We start from the raw sequence: 20,896 nt of genomic DNA, 5'->3' as shown, positions 1-20,896 counted from the left end.
ATACTGAGAGAAAATACACAAAGCTGCAGGCATGCAAAAATCCACTTGTGACAAATATAGTAAATGACAACGAGGCACAAACGTGGTCTCGACTACAAACCTCCATTATGTACATGTGAGCTCTGCGCTATGTGCTCAGCTTGTGTGTGAGAGTGTGAGAGCCCAGCAACACCGACAGCCAGCTTCAAGCCAGCTGTTCCTAATATGATGGCACAGATTAAGTCCAGACACTCCCTCATCCTTCCATCGCTCCGTCTATCAACCCCCTTCTGCGCCCCCCAACCACGTTAACCCCCGTCTCCGGCGATGACAGGACTAATGGACGGCCATATGACCTAGATATACACCAATAGGATGTGGCGGAGTACAGTATGTGCATCAACAATGAACACCGCGGCATACTGTAGGAGACAGGCCGCTTATGAAATAAACATGGTACAATGGAGAAAGTGGCGACGTGACGCAGATGAACAAGATGTGCAGACGTTTGTTCTTCCATTTGCTGATGTGCGCTGCATCACAACCAGACTCTTCTGCTGCTGCGGCAAAGATACGGTTTATATTCTAGTATATATCCTTTAAAAAGAATTATTCCTGCAAAGACAATCATCAGATTATAACATCCTGTCAAACATTAAGCTTTTGCTCAACAACACAATGATAAGAAATGGAGATGGGTCGTAGTTATGACATTTCCAGTCACTGGCATCAACAAATGTGAGAAATAAAAGCGCAAAACACACTCCTTAAATGTTCTAGAAACTACGTTAAAGATGTTCACGGGACTGACAATAAACTGAATAGGAAAACTGACTGCATTTCCATCCTAACATAGTCCTGTAAGAATGACCCCGATGTTTAGCATCATCCACAGTATGGTTCAGTGAAATCAGGTCAAGACACCGACTAAGCCAGCTTGTAACACATATGTTTATTCATCCAACTCTTAATTAAAATTGTATAGCATTGGCGCTTGGTCGATCCGAGCAAATGCATATATCGGTCTTGACCAAACTAAGGCGAGAGAAATGTTATGTGTGATCGTCACAGCTCGTCCTGATTAGGAAATACAAGAGGTCCCTGCAGAAAACGTTACTGACTAATGTGCACTGACATTTCTAACACCCAACATCTAAACATCTTTAACTAAACAAAATGAAAAAAATCAACAACTGTAACCATCGAGACCTAAATAAGGTAGAACTAGGTCTACAGCTACTGTTTAAAAAAACAGGAGACGCTGTCTAATTCTGTGATGCTTTGTGGGAGGATGTGTGGTTTACTGGTTCTATTCTGAGTCTTGTGGGGGTGCAGGCGTATTTTAAGGAACTCACAAGGAGAAAATGCCTTTCAGCCAGACTTCCCATTTGATCTTACTTAAAATAGGAAAGCCCCTTTGTTCTGCGAGGACTGCGGTGGTCCATAACCATGGTTCTCTGCACCTTGGAAACCACAATCCCCGCCTTGTTCTATTCAGCGTTCACCTCCCTGATGCTGCCGTATATGTATTAATATTATTACACACTGGAGTATTTCAGCTTGTATTACGCCCAAGAAAGTGGTCCGAGGTTACATGAGTTCAAGCAGAGCTGTGACCTGAGCATGAGGGCAACAGGAGAGGGGCTAAAGATTTGCTAATTAGCCAAAGAGCCTCCACTGTTCCCTGTGCTTCAGGTTAGACTGGCAGGAGACCCGACCTCCCTCAGTACACACAGTTGGGAACAGAGGCTTCAGTCAGGGAGAAGAGAAAAACAAGGTAATTGTAGCCTGTGCATGAGACAAGTGTTCCCTACAAGGGGATGGGGAAAGAGCTCAAAGTCTGTTTAGATGAACCAGGATTGAACAATACGTATTTGAAAACGAAACCGGTGATATGACCACATCGAAACACAACCACGGGTCCAAAACAAACTGCGTCTCAAACAGTATCTGTCAAGTGTATTGCTCTCTGCATTCCCCAAACACAAAGCAACATTGAGGCTTCCCATCCTGACGCAGGTTGTCACACTGCATGAAACGTGTACCGCTGCCATTCGCACGGCGTAGAATCTGAAAACCGTGGTATGCAAAATGTAGATTGTTACTGCGGAGTACACTAGAGCTACGTGTCTTTATCATCTATATACTGGGAACATGCACCTGGATACACATCTAAACCACATCAAAAGGTAACAAACACATCCGACTAATCAATTCAGCATATTCCTATTATGGTGAAGCTGCCATGTCATAATGTCTGAATAAAACTGATCCTTCTTCCTTTAAAACCACCCAGCAAGTTATTTTATTCCCTCTGATCCATTCCTATACATGTGCCTGCTTTACTTCTTATCATTGTCTAAATAACAAACCGTAGCCACATCTAAAGGACAGTCCTAACATGAACAATAAAGCACTTCAGATAAAAAAAACATTTTCAATATCACAAGTGATTTGCTCCCTTTTCATTTCATAAAATGAGTACGAATAAGGGAGCAGGTCCCAAGACACACACACTCTGCAGCCATGTTTGACCTGGTAGACAGACCAAACCAGCTGGCTGTGTGTACGGCTGGAGTCAGGCCAGAGATGCTGTGAGTGTGAGAACCAGCCTGAGGCAGGCGTAGTCAAACCGAGCTGATGGAAAACAGCCACAGCGACTTCGTGTACATTAAAATACAACAACAGCACAGGCGCATATAAACTCACGCATATGCACAGGGACACTAACTAAACATTTAGAGGATCGATAATGTGCATTAACATGACTGTGACTTGTCCTGGTATGTCCTACTTGTTTTGTTCTGTTGGACGATACGATACGATTCGACTTCAGCACTATAAAAGGATCTACTCGGAGACGGTGGCACAGGAACAGACCTGACAGCACTTGCTAGGTGAAAATCGGCATCCGCACACCGGTTCCCACATAAAACACATGTACCAGCATGCACCCAGATACAAACACACAGCAACTCAGTTATAAGCCAGAAATGGAAACAAAGCCATGAGCGAAGATTAAAAATACACCATGTAATGTCTAGTCAGTGACCTGTCAACTGAGCATCCTGATATACTGATTAACAAAGTACTCATTGAAGGAATACTAAATGAAAATCTGGGGTTATACAAAACATCCATTCATATTATTATTATTAGAAAGTAATAAAAACACCACTATAGAAGCGTTCAACCTACATAAATACTAAGTTTTTTCCTCTTAAATACAAATCTGACTTATTTTTCTACAACACATGTAGTTTTTGTTTGACATTTTTAAGTTCTTTCCGATGCTAGCAAATATAAATATGTGCTATATCTATCACATACACACCTGAATACATTTTGGTTTACAGTCGGTGTGACTGGCTTAGCGAAAATTCTCTGCATATCGTTATTAACGTAAAATCAAAAATAACTAAAGGAAAGTGGACGGGTAACATCACAGCCAATTATCTGGATGTCCTGACTCAGTGGAAGGTCTCACCGGGGGGAGGTATTGGACTTTCCTTCCTCCTAATTTCTCCTCTAACAAGGTGCCCCTCCACAAGGCTCTTAATGCCAGACTGTACCAGGCAGGGAGAAGCAATTTACTTGATAAGGGGACACGGTATTTACAAGGCCACTGCCAGCTTTCATTGTGTCCCTGTTTGAGAGCATAGCAGGAAGGATTTACATCGTTACATAGAGGTAAAAACAGAATATACGTCTTAGTCGTCTGTGATTGTGCTCATAAGCCAAAAGAGTAGTTTATTTACAACAATAATCCTCTCAGAGATCGACCGCACCAGTTTATTGCAATAGCACCAGTGTCACATCTTTCCTTTCTTTCAGCTGCAAAAGCCACACCTGTATTTAAATTCCCCAAAGCATGAAAAAGCAACGTATCAACCAGCTCTCTAATCCCATTGTACCTTGACTTATATATTAGGGCTATGCAAATTAGATTCTTTCTTTTGCTCCACTTCAGGTTGCTGCAGTGATTTAAATGCCTTATTACGTTATGACAAGGCCCTTTTTATAGAACTGAAACCCTCTGTGGCAGAAAAGGTAATAATAAGCTGTGGAGATTGCACGGAAAGAGAGAAAGAGCAGAAAATGAGCTTGCGACTGTGTGATTAAGCAAGCGCAGGTTACAGACTGGGCCAAGTGTTGTCCTCGGGGGAGATTGTGTGGTGAGGGTCGGGGCTCTTCTGTCTGCCTGTCGGCTGGAGACAGGAGGAGGTGTGAGGGGCTGCGAGGAAGACGCCTGCTCGCTCAGACTTAGAGGCTGTCTGTCTGGACTGGACAGAAGTCAAGCAGATGACAAGGTGTCAGATAAAATCACTTTAAATAATGATGTTAACACAAAGAGTAACCCGGTGGGGGGGACTAGACATGAGCCAATTACAGACTCCTCACAGCAGTCCAGTCGATCAATGATCAAATTATGGCTTGTGTAGTTCTTGAAATAAAACGTTAAATTTGTCTGTTTGTCACGAGTCCTACAATTTATTTCTTCATATCACTAATCTGTTGCTTTAACTTCTTAGCAGCTTGGGAGTCGAGTGGTGACAGAATGCTAATAACTGAACTGATTAAAAATATACGAACAGATAAGGTGATGTAGATCTGCAGCAGTGCCTGGCTGTGCTGTCAGGTGGAGCTTCTTGTTGTTAAATGAGATGAGAGGTTATAGATGCGTTTTGCTGACTGCAAGGAAGTCAAGTCAGTCAGTCAAGTTAATGAACTCTGCAGCATAAAGTTGTGAAAAAGGTATTTGGCAGTTGTTCAGTTCAGCTAGCTATCAGCGGCTAATGCTAACACTAACTAGGATTTTAATACAGGCCAGGGACTGAGAAACTGTAGATGCTAACGGTGCTAATGCTCAGAAGCAGCAGGACTTACTGCATGACAACATCAACACTGTAATAAACTGAAGATGTGTATCAGCAATGCTTCGCTCCGAGTAGAAATACGTTTTAGAGGTGGCTATAAATACTTCTGGACTTCCTGGACTGATAATGTTGCTGCTGCAGTATTTGCAAAACATCTGTTCCAGCTGGACTAACTACAGTGTGACTCCTTCATGGAGATTCAGGGTTATTTTGACATTTAAAAAACTGTGTAGAGATTCATAACGTTAGAGGTTATTTACTGTGGAAGACTGCAGCTCGTTTGCTGCGTTTATTACTTGGGATGTTGTCAAGTCACTGAATAGCAATTTTAAATCAGGTTATCAGTGATAACCTACTTGTCACGTTTCCTGTTTCATATGTAATTCATGTCACCTGATGTTTACTTTTTCTGTCCTTCAAATTCCAAATGTTAATGAGCTGATCATGCAGCAAACAATAAGTGTCAGTGAACAATTGATCCATTTTTGGTTGTTAAAGTGACCAACTATCGATTAAGAAAACAGTTTAAAATGTGCATCCCTAACTCTAACTCCGATTTAAGTAAATAAAAAAGTACTTTTATGATATACATACACTGAAGGCAGGTTCACCTGGACAGGTAACCAGTCTATCACAGGGCTACACTTAGAGACAGACAACCAAGCACACTCACATTCACACCTACGGACAATTTAGAATCACTAATTAACCTCAGTATGTTTTTGGACTTTGTGGGAGGAAGCTGGAGAACCCGGAGAGAACCCACGCTGCACGGGGAGAACATGCAAACTCCACACAGAAAGATCGCAGGCATCTTAACAGGGATCATCTAGCTGTGATGTGACGGTGCTAACCACAACTTTAGCTTTTCTCGAGTTACCAATAAACGAACTGGAAAAAAAGGAAAGGTTCTTAGGAAAATCAGCATTCAACTAGAGTTCCTACTAAGTTTTGAAGTGAGTCAGAGCCTGAGTTACCATACACCTACTCAGGCACTTTAAGCACACAAAAGGCTGGTGATTCAAAAAAAACGTACAATTTGTGCAAATACAATGAGACAATATGTCAGTCTGAACACAACTCTAAACTTCCTGTCAGGTTTTATAGATTCCTGCAACTGCTTCAGGCAAAATACTTCCCCCTGTACTAAACCTTAAATTGGGTTTATCATCCAATAAAATGGCATATTGTTTCCAGCATTTACACATCAGAGCCTTTCGCTGTACGTCTAAATACAAAGAAGAGTAAACACATGAAATTAATGCACACCATCTTCCTCCCGTCGCTCATCTCAGCATGAGGTGCTTTCAAAGCGAGAAACAGTCAAAGGGGAAACAAACTTCATACCACTTCTACAAACTGCAAGGCCGTCTTATCTGGAGGAAAGAAAAAAAAAAAAAGTTGGCTCACACTCAGTGTTGGACTGCCGGGTGCTTTAATACCCGAGATGAATGGATACTGCCACAGCAAGATTTGTTCGTGACTTGTAAAACATTTAATGAGAAGTAATTGGGTCAATCTGCTCAGGGTGCGAGTTCTTCTGCCCTTTGTCCGAGCAGTCACTTGATAGTCGTGTCACAGGCCAGGAGCTAAATTGACGTAATGTAATGAGGCTAGACTTCCTCTATAGATCTAATGAGTGAAGCGCCGCTGTGTTCCACTTACACTCTTGTCTAGGAGAAATCAGTTTATTCCTGTCCGGCATTTAATTAAGTTAAACTGCGTCATATCCAGCAGCTAATGTTTCTCTGACATCATTAAATAGAAGCGCTGTTTGCTGTATAAAGGGCTATAGTGCCAGTTTGTCACGGCTATGGTTAGTTAATAGGATTTGTTGTGTCCTGCAGGAAAAAAAAAAAAAAAAAGGATGGCAGAGACATTTTCTGAGAAATATTACACAAGTTATATTATATGAAAATGGGGAACCAGACAGCAGATGATCATCAGGAGTGTGGCTAGCGGGGCTACCCAGAGCCATGCTCACATCCAGTCATTGACATCGAGTGAACACGGCCCAAATGTACCGAACGAAAACACACGCTGATAGATGTCTGATAGGAGACTATAGCGTGTGATCTGCTGTAAAATGAAGCCATACACGTCTGCAAAGCTAAAGACAGCAAACGACTTTCTATGATGGAAGGCTGAGGAATACACCTATCAGGTAAAGCAAATAGTTAAAAAAAATGGAAAGAAGGTGTCTCATTTGTTGGCTCAGTGAACTGTAAAAAAGCAATAGGCTACACATGATTAGACAACTGTTGCTACCAGCTGTGGTTGAGGTTATGCTTGGAGCAGAGGCGGCTAATAGGCTGTTCCGACTGTACTGTCAGTCATCGTTCTTCACACTGATTGCTATATAAAATTTAAATAACTGGGCACGTTTCCATGTGGGAAATGATATTAGAGTCTGCCCGTCAACTACAACTTCAAAATTTTTTTATTTTTTTTGTGACAGGGGCTGCAAGGTGGAGCGGTGGTTAGCATCGTTGCCTCGCAGCAAGAAGGTCGCCGGTTCGCGTCCCGGGATCTTTCTGCGTGGAGTTTGCGTGTTCTCCCTGACCCTAGTGAGGATTAAGTGGTGTATAGATAATAGATGGATGATAATGGATGGATGGATGGATGGACGGATGGATGGATGATAATGGATGGATGATAATGGATGGACGGACGGACGGACGGACGGACGGACGGACGGACGGACGGACGGGTGGATGGATGGATGGGTGGATGGATGGATGGATGGATGGGTGGATGGATGGATGGATGGATGGATGGATGGATGGATGGATGGATGGCGTTGTGACAGACAGACAGGCACACACACACCTTGCTACGGTCATTATACATGAAAAGAAAGACCCTAAGTTGTGCAGTATAAAATATTGAAATGTTTTCAAGGCGGGGAACGGACCAATCACATTGTTTTCCGCCACAGCTTTTTATGCTGTACTCGGTCCAACAGTCAGGAGAATATAAACAGATGCACACTTTTCACACCCCATCCATCCTTTCTTGTCTGCCACTTGCAGTTGTTCCTTCCCTCCATCAATCCCCCGCTGATGGACACTTTAATGGATGCTGGCAGGAGCTCCGAGGCTTTTCACTCACAGATTCACAGGCTCATCCTCGCCCCAGTGCTAATCACACACACAGGTCGCTGGACTAGGAAGGAGGGACTGATCTTTAAATATAATAGGCCTCCTAAAGATGCCACTTTGCTTTACCATAAAAGACCGGTTCGACCAAATTACGTAACCGCCCCCCCAGTGGGATCTAGCCGTGCAGAGTTTAAGGTTCCGAGCTCCAAGTCTCCACCACTTAAATTTATACTGCCATCGTAATAAACTGCAGATTCACATTTCTATCCTGGTGTATTATTATTTCTCTCATTCCGTCCTGATTGGTTTCCACGTGTCGCTAATACACAGAGGGCGTCTCGGATCACAAAGACGGATCTCCGACCATGAGGAGCACAATAAATAAACATCAAGTCCTGCTCTGCCTCCCTTATTGTCGAGCTCATTAAACGACATCTTGCTTTGCTGATCAAACGAGACGACTGGCTGCTCTATTGTCTGTGAACGGAGCGCCACAATACCCGCTGCAGATACTACTTAGCATTTAGCCTAATCTTAATTCATTCTGCTTGATTTGGGATTTCATTTGTCTTCAATTATTGCAAGGTCAGGCCCTGCATATTTGATGAGTCATTACTGAAGAAGCTCCAGGCTAACGCTGGGTAACAGCACAGCCTATGCCAACGTAGAATATGACAAATACCTCTCTGTCCCATCCAGTTTATCTCACTACACCTCAGATCGACCATGCGATGCTGAATCAAGTAACTATCTGATCACATGGTAGGCATTACAGCCTGAGAAAAGACCAAAGAAGAGCAAATCTGTTGTTAACAATTTCTGTTTATTTTGTTATTTCTCTTTACATACGGTTAAAGACCCAATAAAACTGATTAACTGGTATCGTACAGGCTATTCTTTCTCTTCCTGTCTCTCATAGTAGATCTGATATTGGATAATTTTCTTCCCTTTTCACTTGAAACTGTACTAACTTCAAAGTGTTGGGTGACTGAAAACAAATAAAACGATTCGCTGCTGATGCGACAGACTGGACATGTTGGGAAGAACTACAAGACGTTCTCCATCTGTTGACCCACAATACAGCTCCGGTGACATGACAACGTGTGCAAAATGCTGAACTTTCCTGATGTGACGCTGAGCAGATAACATGTAAACTGAAATAAATATCAAGTACGTTTATAACCGTATCTTATCATTGTATTTAAGCACGGCGTACCGAACAATTCAGGACAAGTTCACAAACCGCTACTCCCCCCCCCTCCTCCAGCAAAGGCCGAAACATTTTGTCTAGTTAATGTGTAATTTGCTGTTAAATCTCATATATCTTTGTGCTGCAAACACGTGCCAAGATAAACAGTGTGGGCAGGGCAGAACTCGCTCGCTGGCTGAATTTGGCGGGTGAATGTTGTTTTTTTTTCTCCTCCTTTCTTTTTTAAACGACTACCACAACATAGTATGATACCATCTTATTACTTAGCAGAACACAAATTTCTATCTGACACAAACCAGGCTAACAAAAGCCAATAAATTAAATTCCACCACACCAAGAGGAGCCGTTTCACAGGAAAAAGTAGTGAAATGTCAGCTTACTGGACAGATGTGCTGTACAGCTGTGTACCTCAGCTGCACAAAGACGCCGGCACCCTTATCCTTCGAGGAGAGCCCAAAATACACAGCGTACTATGGGAGGCTGAAAAAAGAAACTAGCTATTACACTTTCCCTGCCACTGTATGAAAGATCAACATGTGCTTCAGGCAAACTGCCGGTTTGAGGGCTTTGCGTATCTCTCTAAAGTATCACTCTGCAGCCAGCTGTCCTTGTGCAACCCCAAATATTTACTCCCTTCTTAACCCAAATGAATTCGACACACCCTGCGAGCTGCTGACTTCGGTTCTGTCAAACGGTTTCTCGAAGCTGCACCGTGCGCCCACGTTGCAACTCTGACACACAGCTGCTCACGTGAAGGAAAAAAAAAAAAAGCAGAGGTCACGACTGCTTTAAATGTTATGAGAACTGTCATAAACAGAACGTCTGCTTCACACCTTAAGAGACGTGCCCTCATTCTCTGTTCTGCTCAGAAAGTGAGTTATCCCTCCTGGCAACATTGGGTAAAAATGTGCTTGCATGTGTGTCAAATTCTGAAAGTAGACTGGTGCCTGGGAGAAAATCAGTTCGCAAATTTAACAAGCACACCTCAAGTATTCCAGCACTCATAACCTTGGACTGTAACACGTAAACGGCACGTGCGAATGAGGTTAAACGGATAGCTAGCCCATTAAACCGAGCGCATGCATTATTAACGAATTAAAGAGCAGGTGAGAGCTCAGCTTACCTTTCACCTGAGCCGCAGGAGACACAGCATCCAGAAGCCTTTGTTGGAGCAGCCCGTCTCACCTGCAGAGGTACAAAAGTTAGAATAAGGTTTCACTTCAACTCACACAGTACAAACAGACACAACCGCCTCTCCCCCGGTGTCTCTCCTTCCCATGCTCCTCCTGGTCACACCACTGTGCTAAGGCCCCACCCCGCTCAGTCCCCGTCCCAAGGAAACTGCCAACACTGCTCTGGTTTTTTTTTTACCTGCACACACATCATTAGCTGGAGACTGGTTAGAATTGGGTCAAAATAACTACTGGCCATTATGAATCCAATCCCCCAAAAAGTAATCAAAATTAAAAGATTAAATGATGGCACTCTCGATGCTTTTTCCGTCTGTGCAGTGTGCTCATTAAGTCAACAGACAGGCAGTGAACCAATACTCAAACACTCGCTGACACACATCATCATATCTGCTACTGGTCTTACACTAGACAAACACACAAACTACCACAAACACAACACCGTCACGTCCATCTTTAACAAACTTAACATGAATTCAAACTCTCACCCGAAGAGGCTGCGCTTCAACATATATTGTATTGTTTACGGCTAAAAAAGAACGTTCTCGACGCCCATTTCTGGTTTCATTTTTGTTTTCCCTTGAAATGCCTTATAATCCTCCTTGTGGAAAGAACAATGCATTCTCCAACAGCTGGGATGTGTGATAAGCCACAAATCCAAAAAAACCAAAGCAAAACACACATTAAATCATACAGCAGGATGCACACACACACTCACACACACACCCCGCGAATGTGCAGTAAATACAATAATATGCCTATTCCTAACAGAGTCACAAGTTCCATAATGCAATCAAACAACACACTGATTTCAATATTGCGAAGGTTTCACAGCAAGGAAACACACACGTCCTGCTTTTTATTCTCTTTTGCACTGTATAATTGCAGGACTTTTTAATTTGTAGCCCTCAAAAAAAAAGATCTGAGTACATTTACGCACAATTTCCAACAAATACTTTCCCCACTATCATACAGGGTTGTGTGATTTATCCGTGCATGATGCTAGCAAGTGCTGCTATAAGTACATTAGCCTCAGTAGTGATGCTTTTCTCTGGTTGTCCTTACACATATTTACCGGGAAACGGGGCTTAAACTTCACCAGCTAAGAAAGAAATCTCATTAAACAGGAACACTCTCCCAGACTTGGCATGGGTCTCTGCAGATGACACCTTCATTAATAATCTAATGGCAAACCAACAAGTGTAAAAACAGGTTGGGTGGAATCTGTGCCTTTAAATCCTACCGCAGAGCAAAAGGAGGAAGCCGTAACACCCAAGTACGCCTAACCTAAATAAGAAGTGAACTGAAAGAGAATCCCTGAGCTAACAGCGCTTGGAGGGACAGAGAGGGAACGGCAGCAGTGCAGAGGAGATGGAGTCGAGCACCGGCAGCAAACAGAGGAGAAGCAGAAAGACGTGGAGAAGATGGAAGGAGGGGCGACGGCATCCCGACAACAGCTCTGTTTCACTGCCTTTGTTTGGATTTTGTCCGACAGAAAAGGCACAAGAGTGACAAAATGTACACAGTGTGCCGTGTGCGAGGAGAAGTGAAGGAAGACAGCGTGACCCAGAATGTGGCACGGTTTGGATGGAAGGCCTCCAGAACTACAGCAGAGCTCCACGCTCCCGAGCTGCCCCACATTTCCTCGCTCGGACCAGATGTTTAAGTGTCTGTCACGGTGCAGTAAAGTAAAGCACATGCCACGTAGGAAAGACCAAAGAATGACTCAAGACACAGAGTACTGTTTGTGTCTACTCATAGCATAAGATTCAGCGAGGGAACAACCAGCAAATTGAAGGCTATACGGTTATGGATGGCTGAAGCACCGCCACATACATATTGTATAACCGGCGATCTGCATGCCGCTCTCTCCGAGCACACAACTAACTAACATTTACATAAGAACACTGTCAGTTGGCCAACTTTTCCCAGCAGAGAGCCAAGACTGACTCATAGCAGGGGTCCGGGCCAGATCCTGCCCACTGATTTATAGTTGTGTCTCTGGCTAAATTAAATAAAACAAAAGGAAGGGTGTGAATAATGACTCGAGGCTAGAAGTAGTCGCTGGAGCTGACAATATCGTCGGGGCCAGAGAGTGACGCAACACTGCGAAACAATAACTAGCTTTTTATTTTTAACTGATTATTCTATTTAACATCCCTCGGTACCCTATAGCATCGTGTTATCAGGAAATCTTAATTAATAATTCTGTTTGTATTACAGTTCAGTTGCAGTCACTTGTACAATGAGGGAACTTTCTTGTTTTCAAATAGCATCCAAACACAATAGGATAAAAACATTAAAAAGAAAAAGAAAAAAATCAGGAAAACTTGTCTGCTTGTCATCTAATAGCTTCTGATGTGTTAACAGGTTATTGATTCTTCCTCTCGCAGCACAAGACCCTGTTATGTCACAAGTTCTGATTGATGTCTGTTTGACAAAGAACCTCGATACAGACTTTTTTCACATCACAAAACCTTCATAAATGCAGCATCTTGTCGGTGGCCACCTCCACTCACCCTCGTCTCCATCCATGCGTGGCCACTTAGCTTAATGAAGTCTTAAGGCTGCAGCAGGTCACACGTCTGTATAAGTTTAGGGAGAAAATCTTTCCAAAAAAAAAATAACCGATCCTTCGTCACAGTCCTTCATTTGCTCTTGTATCTGAGACTCTAATCCAAGCGGACGATGGAGGCTGATATTTAAAAATGTCCTTAGGTATACAAAAAACTGTTTGTTCTGTTCAGCCTGATAACAAACAGACCATAAACTTCAATCCACTTAACACAGAAAAATCAGAAAGCCGGGACACAAAGTGAGCACTCGCTTGTTCGTAATAGCAGCAGATTAGGCTAAAACCGCACCAGGGCGAGGGACACTTAAAATTAAGTGCACTCAGATGCCTTGCAGACTAATTATTGCTCATCACATGCCCTCCTGCCCTGGAGCCTGTTGTTTGTGCCATCAGGTTTAACTCTGACCGGGCACAATAAAACTGGTAAACAACTGTCCATCAAAACGGGACCAGCAGTCAACAGTGCATCAAAAACAAACCATGAGAAGTGTTGTTTATCTGCTTCAAGTTGTGGACCGTTCTATGGCAGCAAAAGAAATATAGTAAAGCATGGTAAGCAGCTGTCTGAGGGTCTTAGTGGACATGAGTTCCCTGAGCAGCCTAAAGGACGACTTCATCATTTTTCACACATCATCACAAATAGGGAAGTATATCTCCAGCACATATATCTCACTTCCCTCCACACATGCTGCCTCCACAGAGATCTCCCCGTTCATTCGCCAGACTGTACTTCAGAGTACAGACTGTACTTCCTTGTTTTAGGAGACACAGAAACCTTGGTGGAGCCTGGAGTGCAACCTTGGAACAAACAGATCGCAAAGCATTCTGGACGGATTTCTGAGTGACGGGAACAAACATGTCCCCCTTTTTTTGTTTTCTCTAGTCACTGACCAACATTGAAACTCACTTTCCACGAGTAAAATTCCTCTTCACACGAATACATCTTCCACAGCTTCCTTCCCAATTATGACAACATAAATTCAAAATACGCTTCTGTAAACATCCACCGTATAATATGAGTCTTCTCCTCATCATAGAGCCCATCATTCTGCACACGAACCGCCGAGATATTAAGTGCAAACAGTAGTTAATCTTCATAAGTGAACTGTGGCTGTGGGAGGCCGGGCTTTTAAACGAGGCTCTGATCATCAAGCTGCTCTTTAATCTTACAGACCTGCAGCACAATTGCAAAGCGGCCTTATCGGAATTATAGGTACAGTCTGCAAGAAGAGGGAGGACGGGGTGTCTTAATACCTCTTTTATACACATCACATGGTTCGACTAATCCTTACATAAGCGCCAAATGAATCTGAGTGTCAGTTACCTCCATTCACTTGCTCTCTCAGGCTCGCACACCGTTTTGCAAGATAGTTAAATAAATGCAAACGTGAATATCAATAAATAAGCTTGTCATCCATAATACAGACACCTGTTCACTACGCAGCACGTGCCCTGCAATCAGTTCACGACGGGAGAGAAGCTACGAGCCCAGTGAGATCAGTGGGTTGATCTGCAGGGGGTAAATAAGATCATTTTGTTCTATGTGCACTGCTTAACAATTTCCATACGGTGAACAGAGGAGCAGTTATGTTTCATATGATTTATCCACAATTTAAACTAACCTTTACACATGTCTTTACATACTGTCTGCTTCTGAGTAAGACGTAATCACTTCACTCTATGTCCCTAATTTACACCATGTAGTAGACTTAGTGGGCAATATTTGGAAAACTACACTCACATACCAGGAATTAGACAAGATCGATATCAATTTCTTCCATGTGCCTTCGGTGCAAAGATCCGACCAAGACGTGTTTATCCGAGCACAAAAGAGCGGAAGCAGGGGGAAATGCTAGAAGCAGGGAAACACAAACATCGGAGGGAGGGAGAGTGCAGAAATAAACGCTGCAGCAGTGACAGAACTACTTTCTACAAACGGTTCTGGTTTCATTCCCGCACGACGCTTTGTCACTGCACTGCACCCGCATGCTGTCCGAGGTACGGTCTGGTAAACGTCAGAACTAAAGCCACCTCTGATACTGCCAGTTTTGGATGCAGTATCACTTTAAGACTGAAATCAGATGATGGCCCCATGTCATGGAAAGCACCCATGTTCTAAAACTCAAGGTCTTTGAAAGGTTAAGGCAACGCTTGCTTTCATACGGCTGCCTGGCATGAAGCGCTCCAGCTGGGTGTCGCAAGTTTCCGTTTGGTGTAACCCAACAGCGTCACTTTCCCTCCCTCCCGACCGACCGACCGGACTGCTTCATTAGGAAAACAGACACTGACACGATTCGCTTTCCAAAGCAACAAGCGGTAACATCAGATCAACAAGTATTAACAGATTTGTCTCTTGGCAATGAAGTGCCGTGACATAAAAACATCCAGATGCCAAAAAATTAGAGCCAATCTGACTCGGTCTGCGCAGAGCCTTGCGATGACCCTCCAAAGGGGGCTTTGACGGGCTTGATGACGTAATAAACCCTCTCACCAACACCTCTTTCGTAATAAAACGCTGCGTTAAAAGTATGTCAAAAAAAACCTACAACTGGCCCGCTGTAAACTCAACACAGATGCTGCAGCTTATCCCTTGAAACTGCAGATTAACAGCGTTTGACATGGGGTGTGCACAGTGGCAATCATTTTCAGGGACTGGATGAAATCTCTGAAAGTCCTGCCTCTTGGAAAGGGCTTCAGAACGAATGCAGATATTGACAAATGCGCTCATGCCTCAAAAACATACTGCAGAAAATTAGCAAAACTGTTGAATGCATCGGAATCCAAATATACACGCTCAGTCTCAATATTAGATAATAGATACACAAATCTTAATTAAGATTTCATTTAGTTGAATTTCAACGAAGCAAAAAACCACTGATTCCCGAGCAAAACCGGCAGCATTTACGCAAGCTGCAGCTCCATACAATGAGCGAGAAATGTGTGAGAGGTGGATATTGATTGCAGGGGCGCGAGCTCACGGCAAGCCTGCAAAAAGAAGAGCGGTGGATATATAGTGTTAAAGCTGCTCTATAAATACAGACGCCAGCGAGCCAGATACCCGGGAACAGAGTCTGTGGGTCAGGAGGTTAGTTAGAAACCCTAAATGTGGTTGTGTGTGTGTGTGGACGCATTAACCGAGGGACAAAGAAAAAGGAAGCGTGAGCTGAAGGTTGTGACAGATGAATCTAATGACTGCTTTTCAAATGCAGTCATAAAGCAAAAGGTTTATTTTTATAATTCGTCTTGTAATAAATAAACTAGGACATCTGGTAAACAGGTGTAGAAAACTGGGGATTAACCATTAACGATGTCCTTTTAGGTTTTTCATTAAGAAAATACCAACTGAAGAGATTATAAGACACACAATGCAAGTGACATTACTCTGCTAGAAAATCTCATAACAGAGAAATCCAGTCTCTAGCTGTACACAAAATGTTGGGACAATGACATAAATATGATTTTATAAGTCTTAAAGAACTAAATGTTTGTCTCGTTTTTGTAATGAGAAAAAGGAAAGCTGCTTCCCCAGATGAATGTGGCACCGACACAATAGACTACTGTTCACAGACGTTACAGGATGTTATAATCCTGGTGTCAATATAAAGAACGGCTAATGTTACAGCAAATAAAACTGGGCTGGAGAGGATTTGCACTCACATACAGGTGCAACAGCATTCACAATTATGCAAATGTGGCTTTTATAAAATGAGATCTATACAAATAACATGTTTGTTTGGTTAAAAGCTTTAAATGTCTCGCTATGTATGCACTGGATCATTCTCATCAGGCCAAAACATCCCCTCAAAACCATAAGACACTCACACACCTGAGTTTTCTCGAGGAAAACGGTGATATTCTGTGATGAAGGGACGTGTTTGTAAAGCTGTAAAGTAACTTCGGAAAAATAAATTCTGCAAGACAAGGAAGGGGAAGGGAAACTTGGCACAACAGAGGCTGCTAACAGTGCATTTGCTCTCTGGGGACAGAGAGACAGCTTCAATATGGAGCAGTATTAGCCTAGATTCCCCCACTAGATGTCGGGGAAAGCTTTTATATCTCCAGGGAGCTGGAACGACGGAGAGCCACTTATCAACCCTTGAGCAGGACACGACCACAGCACTTAGATCCAAACTAATAGTTTGCAGGGGTGAGTATCTTCTGGAAAATTGCTCTGAATAATTGTTCACACTTTCACGAGGACAATTAAGAGCAGCTAAAAATGTCATATTTTCAAATTAAAACAAGAAGAAAGATCCAACTGGTCATTTCTGGGGCATTAGGCTGAAAACATGGGGAGAGAAGGGATGACATGCAATTAGGGCTGGGCCATATCATACCGGGGTAATGTTAGGGGATGGTATGAAATTGAAATATCGCGATAAAATGACTGAAACGCACATGCACAGGGCCGTTGTTTTCGTCCGGTTTAACGCACATGGAGAGAGAAGCAGTGCATCGACTGAGGAGGAGGGCGAAAGCATCGACCGACACAGTAGGGCTGGACCCGAATATTGGAATATTCTGCAGTTGTGGTGATGTCCGGATAGCAATTTTGAGATCCGAATATTCGCCCGCCACCACCCGATGGTGGAAACAGAACTGTGACCTATCCTAAACTGATGTAGCAGCCAAGTAGTGCCTGTGCGTCCCGCCCACTTCCACCCCGTCGGTCTGAATATTCCCCCCGCCACTATGCACCAATAATGTTGTGCAGTTATATCATCAGTTATATCGTTATCGCAAATTTTCTCATTTATATCGTGATAAATATTTTTAGCCATATCACCCTGCCCTACATGCAACGAAGGCTCCCAGCTACCCATCAGCATCTTCAACCACCAGCAGAGCCCTGGGTGGCTTCTTCAGGAGGGGCAGAGCCATAGCATGCAGCTAGATGTGAGTATCCCTCACAGCACAGCACAGCACAGCATGTACGTTGGGACATCTGTTGCTGTCGTCCTGATAAAAAAAAAAAAACTGCACAAACCACCCACAGAAAGTGACTCAAACTGCTCCTCAAACTCCCCACCAACCCTTTTCTCTCTTTCCTCCATTCACTACCACTCTCTCCCCATTTGTCATTCACGGCGGTGCAAAGCCACAGTTCCAGTTGATAGGCTTAGGGCCCAACACCATTAAACGTCCCCACCTGATTAGAGCAAGGTAGACCGTCACATGGCATGACCGGACCTCGGGTGTTAACAGATCAGCTCAGAAAAGCTGCCATCGCTATTAAAGCAGAGTTGGATCAACTCTGTTTATTTGCTTAGTAATAGAGCCTCACAGCTCAACCTGATGAAGGACGTTGTGCAGATACAATCTAGAGCAACACAGACTTATATAAACAAAAAGCAGATATGCCAATGGACGTAGTGTTTGTTGTTAATGATTTCATGACCCAATTCCAATGGCCACACAATAACAATGACCTTCAAACGCTCGCTGGGCAACCACCTCTGCTATTGACACCGGTTGCCGTCTGACATTTTGCAGTCATTCAATATCAGATCAATTCTATGCCTGAAGCACGTCTGACAGAGGAGTGCAACACTGGATATTAGACCTTTATCGTTCTGTATAAGCCACTCTGACAGATCGCAGAAACACTGAAGCAACAAAGCAAATAAAAGAATCTGCAAAGCTTTGAGGGGAAAAAAGGGAAAGTGGGGAACAAGACACGGACTGTTAAAGTGCCTTTTCTCGCTTCGCTGTAATTTCCCAGATATCACCTAACATTTCACTTCTAGCACTCCGGTAATCATTTCCTCCTGCGCTCGCCTTCTCTTGAGATTTTCTTTTCCAGTGTTTGGAGTGACACATTCCAGAAAGCCTTTTAACTATTAACTAAAGTGCACTTCAGTGTTATTCTCATCTCTCTCAGAGCCCAGCCCACCATAATATCACACGATTAGAGACGATGAGCGCTTCTATCTCTGTCTACGCTGGAAATAGAGGGCGGGTGGATGAGGCGAAGAAGCGCTGAAAAACCTCCACATTTAGTCGCCATCTCATCGAGGGTTAAACGGCACAAGAACAGCTGGGTGGACACCAGAAATCAGATGAAAACATAGCGGCTGTTTGTCCACTTTTCTCATGAACACGTGCAAATGAAGTGTAATTTTTTTGTGGTAGTAACTTAGATAAGGGGTGAGTCTGACATATACAGTTGGAAAAAAAAACTTCTGGTAGACTAGCTATGTAATGAAGACTTCCAAATGGCTTTAAACATACTGGGTTTGTTTTGTTTTTTTTAAACTGTACTTTCTTGGTAGAAAACAGATGATGTGCACTTGCTATTGGCCAATGTCTAGCTTTTACCACAAGCCTCACATCTGATGTCTCGCCAAAATAGCATGATAATAACAAAAAGGCTTTGTCACGAGAAGAAAACAGTTGCTTGAATTAAGTATGTATGAGTTTTACAAGGATATTTTGTGCTGCAGTAAATAAAAGCTGAGCTCTAAATTATCTGCAATAATGCCAATATTGGTCAATTTAGATGTCTTGTCATAATCACAAGCCTCACATTTGATTTCTAACCAATGCAAACAATAAAAGGCACAACATGAGAAGACAAACAGTTATATGGTTTTGGTCTCTGCAGATCAGCAGCCACAACAAATAAACCCACAACACAAGCTTTGGCATCGCGCTAGTAAAAGTGAACTTGAACCTTGCTAAATGTGTCCTGGCCTGCGCTGCGTGTATTTGACATTTAAATGTCTACCAGCTACTCTTCTTCATCAGCTGCAGTCCCACTCTGCATCAAACTAAACGCAGCACTTTGCACCGAGCATGCCGTTACAACGAGCCTGACGGTTCCCGGGACTAATGGAGGCTGTTGGGAGCGCATTTAATGACGGTTCCTCCGGTGGCTGCTCCGCCACACGCGCTGCTCTGCTGCAGGGCGTCTGTTTATAATTGGTCCAATTTACCAACACAGCTCGCTGCACTGGAAGCAGGTGCTAACAGGGACCGAATAAACACGGGAGAACACCGCGGAGGTACTTGCCCTTGCTTGTCACAGCCACCCCGGGCATCGGCTAAGGCTCACGGTTGCTATGCAAACGGGTGACAGCAAAGCTGCAGCCGCATGGGGCATGGTCCGCTCCGCTAGCGTGGAGACGAGGGTTTACTCTGGGTAGCAGGCTAGTAACGTTAGCCGCTGCCCAGCCAGACGGGCGAACCCAGCAGATAACGTTACCAACCACCACCACCGCCGAACCGAATTCCTCCGAATACAGCGACGGCAGGCTGCCTAAAAACAACACACACACACACCGAGTGAATCCCGGAGAAAAGCAGCGAATTATCCGCATTCCCGACCCGAAGCAGCGCTGCCGGAGCTCCGCTAGCTAGCACAAGTTAGCGCGTCAAAAGAGCCGTTAGTGGGATAAATACAAGTAACGTTCGCTAAAAATAGCAAGTTATCTCCGCCGCCGTGTCGGTGGAGTACGGCGGCTCCACAACTCACTCTTTGTCGACCGAGCAGGCGCCTCATACGGTAGTTCCACGGCTGCCTTCCCAGTCCGGCGTCATAGCACGGGGCTGAGTGGGAGACAGCGGGGTCGAGGGGGGACGGCGGGCGCGCTGGGCTGGGCTGGGCTGTGGCGGACGGACGGTGGAAGTCGGCTGGAGGAGAAGTTGCTCCCTTTCAACATGGAGAGTGCGGAGCGGACTGGATCCTCCTGCTGCCGCTGCGGTTCAGCGGGCTGCTGCTCCGCGGGGAGCTCTGGCGACACCTGTGGCCGCGGCGCCGCACGACACCTGCTGCATGCCGCCGAGCACGAGCACCGCGGAGATCACGGGAGGGACGTGACCTACAAAGGATATTATTGTATGTTTATCGCTTCTTCTTCTTCTTCTTCTGTTGATTTCCGGCAGACTGTACGCTGGGACGTTTATCTGCACCACATAATGCGCATTTAAGCCTGTTGATGAGTTAAATAACAAACCACATAATA

General features: G+C 44.0%; 1 protein-coding gene across 1 annotated transcript in view; it reads right to left on the bottom strand.

Moving 5' to 3' along the window:
- Positions 1-20,548, bottom strand: part of osbpl5 (oxysterol binding protein-like 5) — a 40,772-nt gene extending 20,224 nt beyond the window's left edge. Inside the window, exons 1-2 of the mRNA XM_008300662.1 lie at positions 20,407-20,548; positions 10,291-10,352 (exon numbers count right to left, since the gene is read on the bottom strand). The gene's annotated coding sequence lies outside the window, so the exon portion shown is untranslated. The remainder of the gene's footprint in view (positions 1-10,290; positions 10,353-20,406) is intronic.
- Between the last annotated feature and the right edge of the window lie 348 nt (positions 20,549-20,896).

This window comes from Stegastes partitus, unplaced genomic scaffold (assembly GCF_000690725.1).
Source record: "Stegastes partitus isolate 25-593 unplaced genomic scaffold, Stegastes_partitus-1.0.2 Scaffold1572, whole genome shotgun sequence".
Lineage (NCBI taxonomy): Eukaryota > Metazoa > Chordata > Actinopteri > Pomacentridae > Stegastes > Stegastes partitus.
The sequence above is the reverse complement of the archived record's forward strand: the minus strand, read 5'-3'. Positions and strand labels throughout refer to the sequence as shown.